This window comes from Danio rerio, chromosome 4 (genome assembly GCF_049306965.1).
Source record: "Danio rerio strain Tuebingen ecotype United States chromosome 4, GRCz12tu, whole genome shotgun sequence".
Lineage (NCBI taxonomy): Eukaryota > Metazoa > Chordata > Actinopteri > Cypriniformes > Danionidae > Danio > Danio rerio.
Window position 1 is genome coordinate 55,371,777 of NC_133179.1, and position 13,224 is coordinate 55,385,000.

The 13,224-nt window shown below is 46.9% G+C and overlaps 20 non-coding genes across 20 annotated transcripts; all 20 read left to right on the forward strand.

Annotated features, from left to right (window-relative positions):
- Window positions 1–457: 457 nt before the first annotated feature.
- Window positions 458–539, forward strand: trnal-aag (transfer RNA leucine (anticodon AAG)). Its single transcript has one exon. It is a non-coding gene; the product is annotated as a tRNA-Leu (tRNA).
- Window positions 540–742: 203 nt separating this feature from the next.
- Window positions 743–824, forward strand: trnal-uag (transfer RNA leucine (anticodon UAG)). The gene has a single exon. It is a non-coding gene; the product is annotated as a tRNA-Leu (tRNA).
- A 651-nt stretch (window positions 825–1,475) lies between these two features.
- trnal-aag (transfer RNA leucine (anticodon AAG)) lies at window positions 1,476–1,557 on the forward strand. Its single transcript has one exon. It is a non-coding gene; the product is annotated as a tRNA-Leu (tRNA).
- A 203-nt stretch (window positions 1,558–1,760) lies between these two features.
- Window positions 1,761–1,842, forward strand: trnal-uag (transfer RNA leucine (anticodon UAG)). The gene has a single exon. It is a non-coding gene; the product is annotated as a tRNA-Leu (tRNA).
- A 661-nt stretch (window positions 1,843–2,503) lies between these two features.
- trnal-aag (transfer RNA leucine (anticodon AAG)) lies at window positions 2,504–2,585 on the forward strand. The gene has a single exon. It is a non-coding gene; the product is annotated as a tRNA-Leu (tRNA).
- Window positions 2,586–2,788: 203 nt separating this feature from the next.
- Window positions 2,789–2,870, forward strand: trnal-uag (transfer RNA leucine (anticodon UAG)). Its single transcript has one exon. It is a non-coding gene; the product is annotated as a tRNA-Leu (tRNA).
- A 661-nt stretch (window positions 2,871–3,531) lies between these two features.
- Window positions 3,532–3,613, forward strand: trnal-aag (transfer RNA leucine (anticodon AAG)). Its single transcript has one exon. It is a non-coding gene; the product is annotated as a tRNA-Leu (tRNA).
- Window positions 3,614–4,561: 948 nt separating this feature from the next.
- Window positions 4,562–4,643, forward strand: trnal-aag (transfer RNA leucine (anticodon AAG)). Its single transcript has one exon. It is a non-coding gene; the product is annotated as a tRNA-Leu (tRNA).
- Window positions 4,644–4,846: 203 nt separating this feature from the next.
- Window positions 4,847–4,928, forward strand: trnal-uag (transfer RNA leucine (anticodon UAG)). The gene is given in 2 exon segments: window positions 4,847–4,884; window positions 4,894–4,928. It is a non-coding gene; the product is annotated as a tRNA-Leu (tRNA).
- Window positions 4,929–5,589: 661 nt separating this feature from the next.
- Window positions 5,590–5,671, forward strand: trnal-aag (transfer RNA leucine (anticodon AAG)). Its single transcript has one exon. It is a non-coding gene; the product is annotated as a tRNA-Leu (tRNA).
- Window positions 5,672–6,619: 948 nt separating this feature from the next.
- Window positions 6,620–6,701, forward strand: trnal-aag (transfer RNA leucine (anticodon AAG)). The gene has a single exon. It is a non-coding gene; the product is annotated as a tRNA-Leu (tRNA).
- A 203-nt stretch (window positions 6,702–6,904) lies between these two features.
- Window positions 6,905–6,986, forward strand: trnal-uag (transfer RNA leucine (anticodon UAG)). Its single transcript has one exon. It is a non-coding gene; the product is annotated as a tRNA-Leu (tRNA).
- Window positions 6,987–7,639: 653 nt separating this feature from the next.
- On the forward strand, window positions 7,640–7,721 carry trnal-aag (transfer RNA leucine (anticodon AAG)). Its single transcript has one exon. It is a non-coding gene; the product is annotated as a tRNA-Leu (tRNA).
- A 203-nt stretch (window positions 7,722–7,924) lies between these two features.
- On the forward strand, window positions 7,925–8,006 carry trnal-uag (transfer RNA leucine (anticodon UAG)). Its single transcript is given in 2 exon segments — window positions 7,925–7,962; window positions 7,972–8,006. It is a non-coding gene; the product is annotated as a tRNA-Leu (tRNA).
- Window positions 8,007–8,667: 661 nt separating this feature from the next.
- Window positions 8,668–8,749, forward strand: trnal-aag (transfer RNA leucine (anticodon AAG)). Its single transcript has one exon. It is a non-coding gene; the product is annotated as a tRNA-Leu (tRNA).
- A 951-nt stretch (window positions 8,750–9,700) lies between these two features.
- Window positions 9,701–9,782, forward strand: trnal-aag (transfer RNA leucine (anticodon AAG)). The gene has a single exon. It is a non-coding gene; the product is annotated as a tRNA-Leu (tRNA).
- Window positions 9,783–9,985: 203 nt separating this feature from the next.
- Window positions 9,986–10,067, forward strand: trnal-uag (transfer RNA leucine (anticodon UAG)). Its single transcript has one exon. It is a non-coding gene; the product is annotated as a tRNA-Leu (tRNA).
- Window positions 10,068–10,731: 664 nt separating this feature from the next.
- trnal-aag (transfer RNA leucine (anticodon AAG)) lies at window positions 10,732–10,813 on the forward strand. Its single transcript has one exon. It is a non-coding gene; the product is annotated as a tRNA-Leu (tRNA).
- A 203-nt stretch (window positions 10,814–11,016) lies between these two features.
- Window positions 11,017–11,098, forward strand: trnal-uag (transfer RNA leucine (anticodon UAG)). The gene has a single exon. It is a non-coding gene; the product is annotated as a tRNA-Leu (tRNA).
- Window positions 11,099–12,949: 1,851 nt separating this feature from the next.
- On the forward strand, window positions 12,950–13,031 carry trnal-aag (transfer RNA leucine (anticodon AAG)). The gene has a single exon. It is a non-coding gene; the product is annotated as a tRNA-Leu (tRNA).
- The last annotated feature ends 193 nt before the right edge of the window (window positions 13,032–13,224 follow it).

The following is a 13,224-nucleotide window of genomic DNA, read 5'->3' on the forward strand; positions in this document are numbered from 1 at the left end:
CATCTTAACAAAGTCTGCACTGGAAGTCTCTCTTAGCCATTGCTCCTTTTAGCAAGAGCACCCTATTGAAACAGGAACAGTAAAGATTCACAATTAGAGTAGTAATACTCTATAACTGGATTTGAATATAATAACAACAACAATGTGGGGTCTGCTGTGATGGAATCAGTAACTTTCACTCTTTTGTGAAATAACAGTTACCTTGTAATCAGGTTTAAATGCATTGCAGCTGGCTGCCGTTAGGAGAAGACTTCAAATGCCTTGAGTAGGGCTCAAATAGAGACAGAACTGTGGTTGACAGGAAGGTGGGAGTGCTTCCTAAGCTGGTATTAAGGAGCTCTTTTTCTTTGTGGAGGAGCTCCAGCAAGGCATGGCTAAATTGAATTGATTTCCCAGTGCTGTTGTGCTACTTGAAACAAGTTGGTGTCGAAACTGCTCAGGGAAAGCAGCTTTGTAAGGTAGCGTGGCCGAGCGGTCTAAGGCGCTGGATTAAGGCTCCAGTCTCTATGGGGGGTTGGGTTCGAATCCCACCGCTGCCAGGCAGCCCTTTTAGGATGCTTGAGAATGACCTCTCTGCTTGAGCAAACAGACTTGCAAAGAGATACTGCATGCTTCCGCTCACATCCAAATGTAGACTCCTTGGCCAAAGTTGAAGGGCTTCACTAGGAAGCTCTGCGTCCTCTCTGCTGTTCTGCTTCCGTAAAATTGGGCAGAAAAGGGACCACTGCATGAATTCAGCGAGGGTAGCGTGGCCGAGGGGTCTAAGGCGCTGGAATTAGGCTCCAGTCTCTTCGGGGGCGTGGGTTCGAATCCCACCGCTGCCAGATGTGGTTTTAAACACGGCCAAACTGCTTGAGTGTGTGAACGCTGGAAGTGAAAGAGTAAATTTAAGTCGTCAACTAGTCAGTATAATGTGTTCTTTGAAACTCACGGCAGACTCGTTGGTGTGACAGCAACACATCCCCAAGCTCGAATCTGCTCAGGAGCAAGTGTCTTTTTTCCCACAATTAGATTGCAGCATCTTAACAAAGTCTGCACTGGAAGTCTCTCTTTGCCATTGCTCCTTTTAGCAAGAGCACCCTATTGAAACAGGAACAGTAAAGATTCACAATTAGAGTAGTAATACTCTATAACTGGATTTGAATATAATAACAACAACAATGTGGGGTCTGCTGTGATGGAATCAGTAACTTTCACTCTTTTGTGAAATAACAGTTACCTTGTAATCAGGTTTAAATGCATTGCAGCTGGCTGCCGTTAGGAGAAGACTTCAAATGCCTTGAGTAGGGCTCAAATAGAGACAGAACTGTGGTTGACAGGAAGGTGGGAGTGCTTCCTAAGCTGGTATTAAGGAGCTCTTTTTCTTTGTGGAGGAGCTCCAGCAAGGCATGGCTAAATTGAATTGATTTCCCAGTGCTGTTGTGCTACTTGAAACAAGTTGGTGTCGAAACTGCTCAGGGAAAGCAGCTTTGTAAGGTAGCGTGGCCGAGCGGTCTAAGGCGCTGGATTAAGGCTCCAGTCTCTTCGGGGGCGTGGGTTCGAATCCCACCGCTGCCAGGCAGCCCTTTTAGGATGCTTGAGAATGACCTCTCTGCTTGAGCAAACAGACTTGCAAAGAGATACTGCATGCTTCCGCTCACATCCAAATGTAGACTCCTTGGCCAAAGTTGAAGGGCTTCACTAGGAAGCTCTGCGTCCTCTCTGCTGTTCTGCTTCCGTAAAATTGGGCAGAAAAGGGACCACTGCATGAATTCATCGAGGGTAGTGTGGCCGAGGGGTCTAAGGCGCTGGAATTAGGCTCCAGTCTCTTCGGGGGCGTGGGTTCGAATCCCACCGCTGCCAGATGTGCTTTTAAACACGGCCAAACTGCTTGAGTGTGTGAGCGTTCGCAGTGAACGCTGGAAGTGAAAGAGTAAATTTAAGTCGTCAACTAGTCAGTATAATGTGTTCTTTGAAACTCACGGCAGACTCGTTGGTGTGACAGCAACACATCCCCAAGCTCGAATCTGCTCAGGAGCAAGTGTCTTTCCCACAATTAGATTGCAGCATCTTAACAAAGTCTGCACTGGAAGTCTCTCTTTGCCATTGCTCCTTTTAGCAAGAGCACCCTATTGAAAAAGGAACAGTAAAGATTCACAATTAGAGTAGTAATACTCTATAACTGGATTTGAATATAATAACAACAACAATGTGGGGTCTGCTGTGATGGAATTAGTAACTTTCACTCTTTTGTGAAATAACAGTTACCTTGTAATCAGGTTTAAATGCATCGCAGCTGGCTGCCGTTAGGAGAAGACATCAAATGCCTTGAGTAGGGCTCAAATAGAGACAGAACTGTGGTTGACAGGAAGGCGGGAGTGCTTCCTAAGCTGGTATTAAGGAGGTCTCTTTCTTTGTGGAGGAGCTCCAGCTAGGCATGGCTAAATTGAACTGATTTCCCAGAGCTGTTGCGCTACTTGAAACAAGTTGGTGTCGAAACTGCTCAGGGAAAGCAGCTTTGTAAGGTAGCGTGGCCGAGCGGTCTAAGGTGCTGGATTAAGGCTCCAGTCTCTTCGGGGGCGTGGGTTCGAATCCCACCGCTGCCAGGCAGTCCTTTTAGGATGCTTGAGAATGACCTCTCTGCTTGAGCAAACAGACTTGCGAAGAGATACTGCATGCTTCCGCTCACATCCAAATGTAGACTCCCTGGCCAAAGTTGAAGGGCTTCACTAGGAAGCTCTGCGTCCTCTCTGCTGTTCTGCTTCTGTAAAATTGGGCAGAAAAGGGACCACTGCATAAATTCATCGAGGGTAGCGTGGCCGAGGGGTCTAAGGCGCTGGATTTAGGCTCCACTCTCTTCGGGGGCGTGGGTTCGAATCCCACCGCTGCCAGATGTGGTTTTAAACACGGCCAAACTGCTTGAGTGTGTGAGCGTTCGCAGTGAACGCTGGAAGTGAGAGAGTAAATTTAAGTCGTCAACTAGTCAGTATAATGTGTTCTTTGAAACTCATGGCAGACTCGTTGGTGTGACAGCAACACATCCCCAAGCTCGAATCTGCTCAGGAGCAAGTGTCTTTCCCACAATTAGATTGCAGCATCTTAAAAAAGTCTGCACTGGAAGTCTCTCTTTGCCATTGCTCCTTTTAGCAAGAGCACCCTATTGAAACAGGAACAGTAAAGATTCACAATTAGAGTAGTAATACTCTTTAACTGGATTTGAATATAATAACAACAACAATGTGGGGTCTGCTGTGATGGAATCAGTAACTTTCACTTTTTTGTGAAATAACAGTTACCTTGTAATCAGGTTTAAATGCATTGCAGCTGGCTGCCGTTAGGAGAAGACTTCAAATGCCTTGAGTAGGGCTCAAATAGAGACAGAACTGTGGTTGACAGGAAGGTGGGAGTGCTTCCTAAGCTGGTATTAAGGAGCTCTTTTTCTTTGTGGAGGAGCTCCAGCAAGGCATGGCTAAATTGAATTGATTTCCCAGTGCTGTTGTGCTACTTGAAACAAGTTGGTGTCGAAACTGCTCAGGGAAAGCAGCTTTGTAAGGTAGCGTGGCCGAGCGGTCTAAGGCGCTGGATTAAGGCTCCAGTCTCTTCGGGGGTGTGGGTTCGAATCCCACCGCTGCCAGCCAGCCCTTTTAGGATGCTTGAGAATGACCTCTCTGCTTGAGCAAACAGACTTGCGAAGAGATACTGCATGCTTTCGCTCACATCCAAATGTAGACTCCTTGGCCAAAGTTGAAGGGCTTCACGAGGAAGCTCTGCGTCCACTCTGCTGTTCTGCTTCCGTAAAAATTGGGCAGAAAAGGGACCACTGCATGAATTCATCGAGGGTAGCGTGGCCGAGGGGTCTAAGGCGCTGGATTTAGGCTCCAGTCTCTTCGGGGGCGTGGGTTGAATCCCACCGCTGCCAGATTTGGTTTTAAACACGGCCAAACTGCTTGAGTGTGTGAGCGTTCGCAGTGAACGCTGGAAGTGAAAGAGTAAATTTAAGTCGTCAACTAGTCAGTATAATGTGTTCTTTGAAACTCACGGCAGACTCGTTGGTGTGACAGCAACACATCCCCAAGCTCGAATCTGCTCAGGAGCAAGTGTCTTTCCCACAATTAGATTGCAGCATCTTAACAAAGTCTGCACTGGAAGTCTCTCTTTGCCATTGCTCCTTTTAGCAAGAGCACCCTATTGAAACAGGAACAGTAAAGATTCACAATTAGAGTAGTAATACTCTATAACTGGATTTGAATATAATAACAACAACAATGTGGGGTCTGCTGTGATGGAATCAGTAACTTTCACTCTTTTGTGAAATAACAGTTACCTTGTAATTAGGTGCTTAAATGCATCGCAGCTGGCTGCCGTAAGGAGAAGACTTTAAATGCCTTGAGGTGTGCTCAAATAGAGACAGAACTGTGGTTGACAGGAAGGCAGGAGTGCTTCCTAAGCTGGTATTAAGGAGGTCTCTTTCTTTGTGGAGGAGCTCCAGCTAGGCATGGCTAAATTGAACTGATTTCCCAGAGCTGTTGCGCTACTTGAAACAAGTTGGTGTCGAAACTGCTCAGGGAAAGCAGCTTTGTAAGGTAGTGTGGCCGAGCGGTCTAAGGCGCTGGATTAAGGCTCCAGTCTCTTCTGGGGCGTGGGTTCGAATCCCACCGCTGCCAGGCAGTCCTTTTAGGATGCTTGAGAATGACCTCTCTGCTTGAGCAAACAGACTTGCGAAGAGATACTGCATGCTTCCGCTCACATCCAAATGTAGACTCCCTGGCCAAAGTTGAAGGGCTTCACTAGGAAGCTCTGCGTCCTCTCTGCTGTTCTGCTTCTGTAAAATTGGGCAGAAAAGGGACCACTGCATAAATTCATCGAGGGTAGCGTGGCCGAGGGGTCTAAGGCGCTGGATTTAGGCTCCACTCTCTTCGGAGGCGTGGGTTCGAATCCCACCGCTGCCAGATGTGGTTTTAAACACGGCCAAACTGCTTGAGTGTGTGAGCGTTCGCAGTGAACGCTGGAAGTGAGAGAGTAAATTTAAGTCGTCAACTAGTCAGTATAATGTGTTCTTTGAAACTCATGGCAGACTCGTTGGTGTGACAGCAACACATCCCCAAGCTCGAATCTGCTCCGGATCAAGTGTCTTTCCCACAATTAGATTGCAGCATCTTAACAAAGTCTGCACTGGAAGTCTCTCTTTGCCATTGCTCCTTTTAGCAAGAGCACCCTATTGAAACAGGAACAGTAAAGATTCACAATTAGAGTAGTAATACTCTTTAACTGGATTTGAATATAATAACAACAACAATGTGGGGTCTGCTGTGATGGAATCAGTAACTTTCACTTTTTTGTGAAATAACAGTTACCTTGTAATCAGGTTTAAATGCATTGCAGCTGGCTGCCGTTAGGAGAAGACTTCAAATGCCTTGAGTAGGGCTCAAATAGAGACAGAACTGTGGTTGACAGGAAGGTGGGAGTGCTTCCTAAGCTGGTATTAAGGAGCTCTTTTTCTTTGTGGAGGAGCTCCAGCAAGGCATGGCTAAATTGAATTGATTTCCCAGTGCTGTTGTGCTACTTGAAACAAGTTGGTGTCGAAACTGCTCAGGGAAAGCAGCTTTGTAAGGTAGTGTGGCCGAGCGGTCTAAGGCGCTGGGTTAAGGCTCCAGTCTCTTCGGGGGCGTGGGTTCGAATCCCACCGCTGCCAGCCAGCCCTTTTAGGATGCTTGAGAATGACCTCTCTGCTTGAGCAAACAGACTTGCGAAGAGATACTGCATGCTTCCGCTCACATCCAAATGTAGACTCCTTGGCCAAAGTTGAAGGGCTTCACGAGGAAGCTCTGCGTCCTCTCTGCTGTTCTGCTTCCGTAAAAATTGGGCAGAAAAGGGACCACTGCATGAATTCATCGAGGGTAGTGTGGCCGAGGGGTCTAAGGCGCTGGATTTAGGCTCCAGTCTCTTCGGGGGCGTGGGTTGAATCCCACCGCTGCCAGATTTGGTTTTAAACACGGCCAAACTGCTTGAGTGTGTGAGCGTTCGCAGTGAACGCTGGAAGTGAAAGAGTAAATTTAAGTCGTCAACTAGTCAGTATAATGTGTTCTTTGAAACTCACGGCAGACTCGTTGGTGTGACAGCAACACATCCCCAAGCTCGAATCTGCTCAGGAGCAAGTGTCTTTCCCACAATTAGATTGCAGCATCTTAACAAAGTCTGCACTGGAAGTCTCTCTTTGCCATTGCTCCTTTTAGCAAGAGCACCCTACTGAAACAGGAACAGTAAAGATTCACAATTAGAGTAGTAATACTCTATAACTGGATTTGAATATAATAACAACAACAATGTGGGGTCTGCTGTGATGGAATCAGTAACTTTCACTCTTTTGTGAAATAACAGTTACCTTGTAATTAGGTGCTTAAATGCATCGCAGCTGGCTGCCGTAAGGAGAAGACTTTAAATGCCTTGAGGTGTGCTCAAATAGAGACAGAACTGTGGTTGACAGGAAGGCAGGAGTGCTTCCTAAGCTGGTATTAAGGAGGTCTCTTTCTTTGTGGAGGAGCTCCAGCTAGGCATGGCTAAATTGAACTGATTTCCCAGAGCTGTTGCGCTACTTGAAACAAGTTGGTGTCGAAACTGCTCAGGGAAAGCAGCTTTGTAAGGTAGTGTGGCCGAGCGGTCTAAGGCGCTGGATTAAGGCTCCAGTCTCTTCTGGGGCGTGGGTTCGAATCCCACCGCTGCCAGGCAGTCCTTTTAGGATGCTTGAGAATGACCTCTCTGCTTGAGCAAACAGACTTGCGAAGAGATACTGCATGCTTCCGCTCACATCCAAATGTAGACTCCCTGGCCGAAGTTGAAGGGCTTCACTAGGAAGCTCTGCGTCCTCTCTGCTGTTCTGCTTCTGTAAAATTGGGCAGAAAAGGGACCACTGCATGAATTCATCGAGGGTAGCGTGGCCGAGGGGTCTAAGGCGCTGGAATTAGGCTCCAGTCTCTTCGGGGGCGTGGGTTCGAATCCCACCGCTGCCAGATGTGGTTTTAAACACGGCCAAACTGCTTGAGTGTGTGAACGCTGGAAGTGAAAGAGTAAATTTAAGTCGTCAACTAGTCAGTATAATGTGTTCTTTGAAACTCACGGCAGACTCGTTGGTGTGACAGCAACACATCCCCAAGCTCGAATCTGCTCAGGAGCAAGTGTCTTTTTTCCCACAATTAGATTGCAGCATCTTAACAAAGTCTGCACTGGAAGTCTCTCTTTGCCATTGCTCCTTTTAGCAAGAGCACCCTATTGAAACAGGAACAGTAAAGATTCACAATTAGAGTAGTAATACTCTATAACTGGATTTGAATATAATAACAACAACAATGTGGGGTCTGCTGTGATGGAATCAGTAACTTTCACTCTTTTGTGAAATAACAGTTACCTTGTAATTAGGTGCTTAAATGCATCGCAGCTGGCTGCCGTAAGGAGAAGACTTTAAATGCCTTGAGGTGTGCTCAAATAGAGACAGAACTGTGGTTGACAGGAAGGCAGGAGTGCTTCCTAAGCTGGTATTAAGGAGGTCTCTTTCTTTGTGGAGGAGCTCCAGCTAGGCATGGCTAAATTGAACTGATTTCCCAGAGCTGTTGCGCTACTTGAAACAAGTTGGTGTCGAAACTGCTCAGGGAAAGCAGCTTTGTAAGGTAGTGTGGCCGAGCGGTCTAAGGCGCTGGATTAAGGCTCCAGTCTCTTCTGGGGCGTGGGTTCGAATCCCACCGCTGCCAGCCAGCCCTTTTAGGATGCTTGAGAATGACCTCTCTGCTTGAGCAAACAGACTTGCGAAGAGATACTGCATGCTTCCGCTCACATCCAAATGTAGACTCCCTGGCCAAAGTTGAAGGGCTTCACTAGGAAGCTCTGCGTCCTCTCTGCTGTTCTGCTTCTGTAAAATTGGGCAGAAAAGGGACCACTGCATAAATTCATCGAGGGTAGCGTGGCCGAGGGGTCTAAGGCGCTGGATTTAGGCTCCACTCTCTTCGGAGGCGTGGGTTCGAATCCCACCGCTGCCAGATGTGGTTTTAAACACGGCCAAACTGCTTGAGTGTGTGAGCGTTCGCAGTGAACGCTGGAAGTGAGAGAGTAAATTTAAGTCGTCAACTAGTCAGTATAATGTGTTCTTTGAAACTCATGGCAGACTCGTTGGTGTGACAGCAACACATCCCCAAGCTCGAATCTGCTCCGGATCAAGTGTCTTTCCCACAATTAGATTGCAGCATCTTAACAAAGTCTGCACTGGAAGTCTCTCTTTGCCATTGCTCCTTTTAGCAAGAGCACCCTATTGAAACAGGAACAGTAAAGATTCACAATTAGAGTAGTAATACTCTTTAACTGGATTTGAATATAATAACAACAACAATGTGGGGTCTGCTGTGATGGAATCAGTAACTTTCACTTTTTTGTGAAATAACAGTTACCTTGTAATCAGGTTTAAATGCATTGCAGCTGGCTGCCGTTAGGAGAAGACTTCAAATGCCTTGAGTAGGGCTCAAATAGAGACAGAACTGTGGTTGACAGGAAGGTGGGAGTGCTTCCTAAGCTGGTATTAAGGAGCTCTTTTTCTTTGTGGAGGAGCTCCAGCAAGGCATGGCTAAATTGAATTGATTTCCCAGTGCTGTTGTGCTACTTGAAACAAGTTGGTGTCGAAACTGCTCAGGGAAAGCAGCTTTGTAAGGTAGTGTGGCCGAGCGGTCTAAGGCGCTGGGTTAAGGCTCCAGTCTCTTCGGGGGCGTGGGTTCGAATCCCACCGCTGCCAGCCAGCCCTTTTAGGATGCTTGAGAATGACCTCTCTGCTTGAGCAAACAGACTTGCGAAGAGATACTGCATGCTTCCGCTCACATCCAAATGTAGACTCCTTGGCCAAAGTTGAAGGGCTTCACGAGGAAGCTCTGCGTCCTCTCTGCTGTTCTGCTTCCGTAAAAATTGGGCAGAAAAGGGACCACTGCATGAATTCATCGAGGGTAGCGTGGCCGAGGGGTCTAAGGCGCTGGATTTAGGCTCCAGTCTCTTCGGGGGCGTGGGTTGAATCCCACCGCTGCCAGATTTGGTTTTAAACACGGCCAAACTGCTTGAGTGTGTGAGCGTTCGCAGTGAACGCTGGAAGTGAAAGAGTAAATTTAAGTCGTCAACTAGTCAGTATAATGTGTTCTTTGAAACTCACGGCAGACTCGTTGGTGTGACAGCAACACATCCCCAAGCTCGAATCTGCTCAGGAGCAAGTGTCTTTTTTCCCACAATTAGATTGCAGCATCTTAACAAAGTCTGCACTGGAAGTCTCTCTTTGCCATTGCTCCTTTTAGCAAGAGCACCCTATTGAAACAGGAACAGTAAAGATTCACAATTAGAGTAGTAATACTCTATAACTGGATTTGAATATAATAACAACAACAATGTGGGGTCTGCTGTGATGGAATCAGTAACTTTCACTCTTTTGTGAAATAACAGTTACCTTGTAATTAGGTGCTTAAATGCATCGCAGCTGGCTGCCGTAAGGAGAAGACTTTAAATGCCTTGAGGTGTGCTCAAATAGAGACAGAACTGTGGTTGACAGGAAGGCAGGAGTGCTTCCTAAGCTGGTATTAAGGAGGTCTCTTTCTTTGTGGAGGAGCTCCAGCTAGGCATGGCTAAATTGAACTGATTTCCCAGAGCTGTTGCGCTACTTGAAACAAGTTGGTGTCGAAACTGCTCAGGGAAAGCAGCTTTGTAAGGTAGTGTGGCCGAGCGGTCTAAGGCGCTGGATTAAGGCTCCAGTCTCTTCTGGGGCGTGGGTTCGAATGCCACCGCTGCCAGGCAGTCCTTTTAGGATGCTTGAGAATGACCTCTCTGCTTGAGCAAACAGACTTGCGAAGAGATACTGCATGCTTCCGCTCACATCCAAATGTAGACTCCCTGGCCAAAGTTGAAGGGCTTCACTAGGAAGCTCTGCGTCCTCTCTGCTGTTCTGCTCCCGTAAAATTGGGCAGAAAAGGGACCACTGCATAAATTCATTGAGGGTAGCGTGGCCGAGGGGTCTAAGGCGCTGCATTTAGGCTCCAGTCTCTTCGGGGGCGTGGGTTCAAATCCCACCGCTGCCAGGTGTGGTTTTAAACAAGGCCAAACTGCTTGAGTGTGTGTGCATTCTCAGTGAACGCTGGAAGTGAGAGAGTACATTTAAGTTGGCAACTAGTCAGTATAATGTGTTCTTTGAAACTCACGGCAGACTCGTTGGTGTGACAGCAACACATCCCCAAGCTCGAATCTGCTCAGGAGCAAGTGTCTTTTTTCCCACAATTAGATTGCAGCATCTTAACAAAGTCTGCACTGGAAGTCTCTCTTTGCCATTGCTCCTTTTAGCAAGAGCACCCTATTGAAACAGGAACAGTAAAGATTCACAATTAGAGTAGTAATACTCTATAACTGGATTTGAATATAATAACAACAACAATGTGGGGTCTGCTGTGATGGAATCAGTAACTTTCACTCTTTTGTGAAATAACAGTTACCTTGTAATCAGGTTTAAATGCATTGCAGCTGGCTGCCGTTAGGAGAAGACTTCAAATGCCTTGAGTAGGGCTCAAATAGAGACAGAACTGTGGTTGACAGGAAGGTGGGAGTGCTTCCTAAGCTGGTATTAAGGAGCTCTTTTTCTTTGTGGAGGAGCTCCAGCAAGGCATGGCTAAATTGAATTGATTTCCCAGTGCTGTTGTGCTACTTGAAACAAGTTGGTGTCGAAACTGCTCAGGGAAAGCAGCTTTGTAAGGTAGCGTGGCCGAGCGGTCTAAGGCGCTGGATTAAGGCTCCAGTCTCTTCGGGGGGTTGGGTTCGAATCCCACCGCTGCCAGGCAGCCCTTTTAGGATGCTTGAGAATGACCTCTCTGCTTGAGCAAACAGACCTGCAAAGAGATACTGCATGCTTCCGCTCACATCCAAATGTAGACTCCTTGGCCAAAGTTGAAGGGCTTCACTAGGAAGCTCTGCGTCCTCTCTGCTGTTCTGCTTCCGTAAAATTGGGCAGAAAAGGGACCACTGCATGAATTCATCGAGGGTAGCGTGGCCGAGGGGTCTAAGGCGCTGGAATTAGGCTCCAGTCTCTTCGGGGGCGTGGGTTCGAATCCCACCGCTGCCAGATGTGGTTTTAAACACGGCCAAACTGCTTGAGTGTGTGAACGCTGGAAGTGAAAGAGTAAATTTAAGTCGTCAACTAGTCAGTATAATGTGTTCTTTGAAACTCACGGCAGACTCGTTGGTGTGACAGCAACACATCCCCAAGCTCGAATCTGCTCAGGAGCAAGTGTCTTTTTTCCCACAATTAGATTGCAGCATCTTAACAAAGTCTGCACTGGAAGTCTCTCTTTGCCATTGCTCCTTTTAGCAAGAGCACCCTATTGAAACAGGAACAGTAAAGATTCACAATTAGAGTAGTAATACTCTATAACTGGATTTGAATATAATAACAACAACAATGTGGGGTCTGCTGTGATGGAATCAGTAACTTTCACTCTTTTGTGAAATAACAGTTACCTTGTAATTAGGTGCTTAAAGGGTCACGAAACACCAAAACACATTTTTTGAGCTATTGACAGTCGTATATGTGTCCCACACTGCTAAAAACACTATTAGGACACCTATATTTCACTAAAAAGTGTAAATTGGTTGTTTTTGCGTTATTTCAAGCAAATTCGTACTTCCTGTTTGAAACGAATTTTTGAAGCTGCGTCACGGTCATGACATAATAGCGTGTATTCCAGCGTGCAGACTGGGCGTCTGTGCCAGAGTGTGCCTTATTACGTCTTACAGTGTGATGCATTAATGCATGAGTAAGCCTTGGTTCAAACCAATCAGCGCGCTCTATTGTGCAACTTCATTAATATTCATTAGTGTCACCGTCTTTACACCACAGAGACGCCACGTTGTGTTGGCAAAACAAGCGTGAAGTGTTGCTTTTAAATTTTGCTGCAGTTAAGTTTCGTTTTCATTTTCTCTCTGTGAGAGCTCAGTCTCACGTGTGGATTAACAGTGTACGCGACGCTCGACAACAATAACTTACGTGTCTAAGGGGGATTATTGTTTACCTGAGAGCTGTTCTCATCTGCAAACGCTGAGATCCGGATTCCGGATGTAGTCTTCTCTTCAGACGCGGCTCTAGTTGCTGGTGATTGACCTGTCTCTACAGATTTGGTAAGTGAGCGACCAGTGCTCTTTGTTTATTCAGTTTGTTCGTATCGAATTAAGTTAACTATTGCACTGAGGGCAAACATGTTAGCACCGCATTTTGTGACCGGAATAACACACGCGGCTTTCTGACGCTACCTGCCGTGTGCGTCTAAGTTTCCGGGAAATGCGGAGTTTTTTTCTGTCATTCGCCGTGCGGTATCAAACATTGCATGAAAAATACACGCTTAGAGCAGCTCCTCGAATCAAATATCGCGTTTGTCGCGAGGGACATGAATGAATTCCCTGAATGAAAGAGCCAAACTGCAGTTAAAGTCCACCAGTTAATAATTTGGCAAATAATTCCACTACAGATGTCCATGTAGGTTAAACACCATCTCTTTCTCCTGTGTGTGTATTTTGACTGAAACTCGCGCGTGCCCAAATAGACACTCCCACACCCTCCCACTTTAGTTCCTCCGACACTCCCCCCTAAACAGAGCTGGACACCCCCACTTTTCTGACTTTTTCCAAAGTGGAGGTGTGAAAACACCCTGCTGAAACGAGGGGGTTTCATGGCCCTTTAAATGCATCGCAGCTGGCTGCCGTAAGGAGAAGACTTTAAATGCCTTGAGGTGTGCTCAAATAGAGACAGAACTGTGGTTGACAGGAAGGCAGGAGTGCTTCCTAAGCTGGTATTAAGGAGGTCTCTTTCTTTGTGGAGGAGCTCCAGCTAGGCATGGCTAAATTGAACTGATTTCCCAGAGCTGTTGCGCTACTTGAAACAAGTTGGTGTCGAAACTGCTCAGGGAAAGCAGCTTTGTAAGGTAGCGTGGCCGAGCGGTCTAAGGCGCTGGATTAAGGCTCCAGTCTCTTCGGGGGCGTGGGTTCGAATCCCACCGCTGCCAGCCAGCCCTTTTAGGATGCTTGAGAATGACCTCTCTGCTTGAGCAAACAGACTTGCGAAGAGATACTGCATGCTTCCGCTCACATCCAAATGTAGACTCCTTGGCCAAAGTTGAAGGGCTTCACTAGGAAGCTCTGCGTCCTCTCTGCTGTTCTGCTTCCGTAAAATTGGGCAGAAAAGGGACCACTGCATGA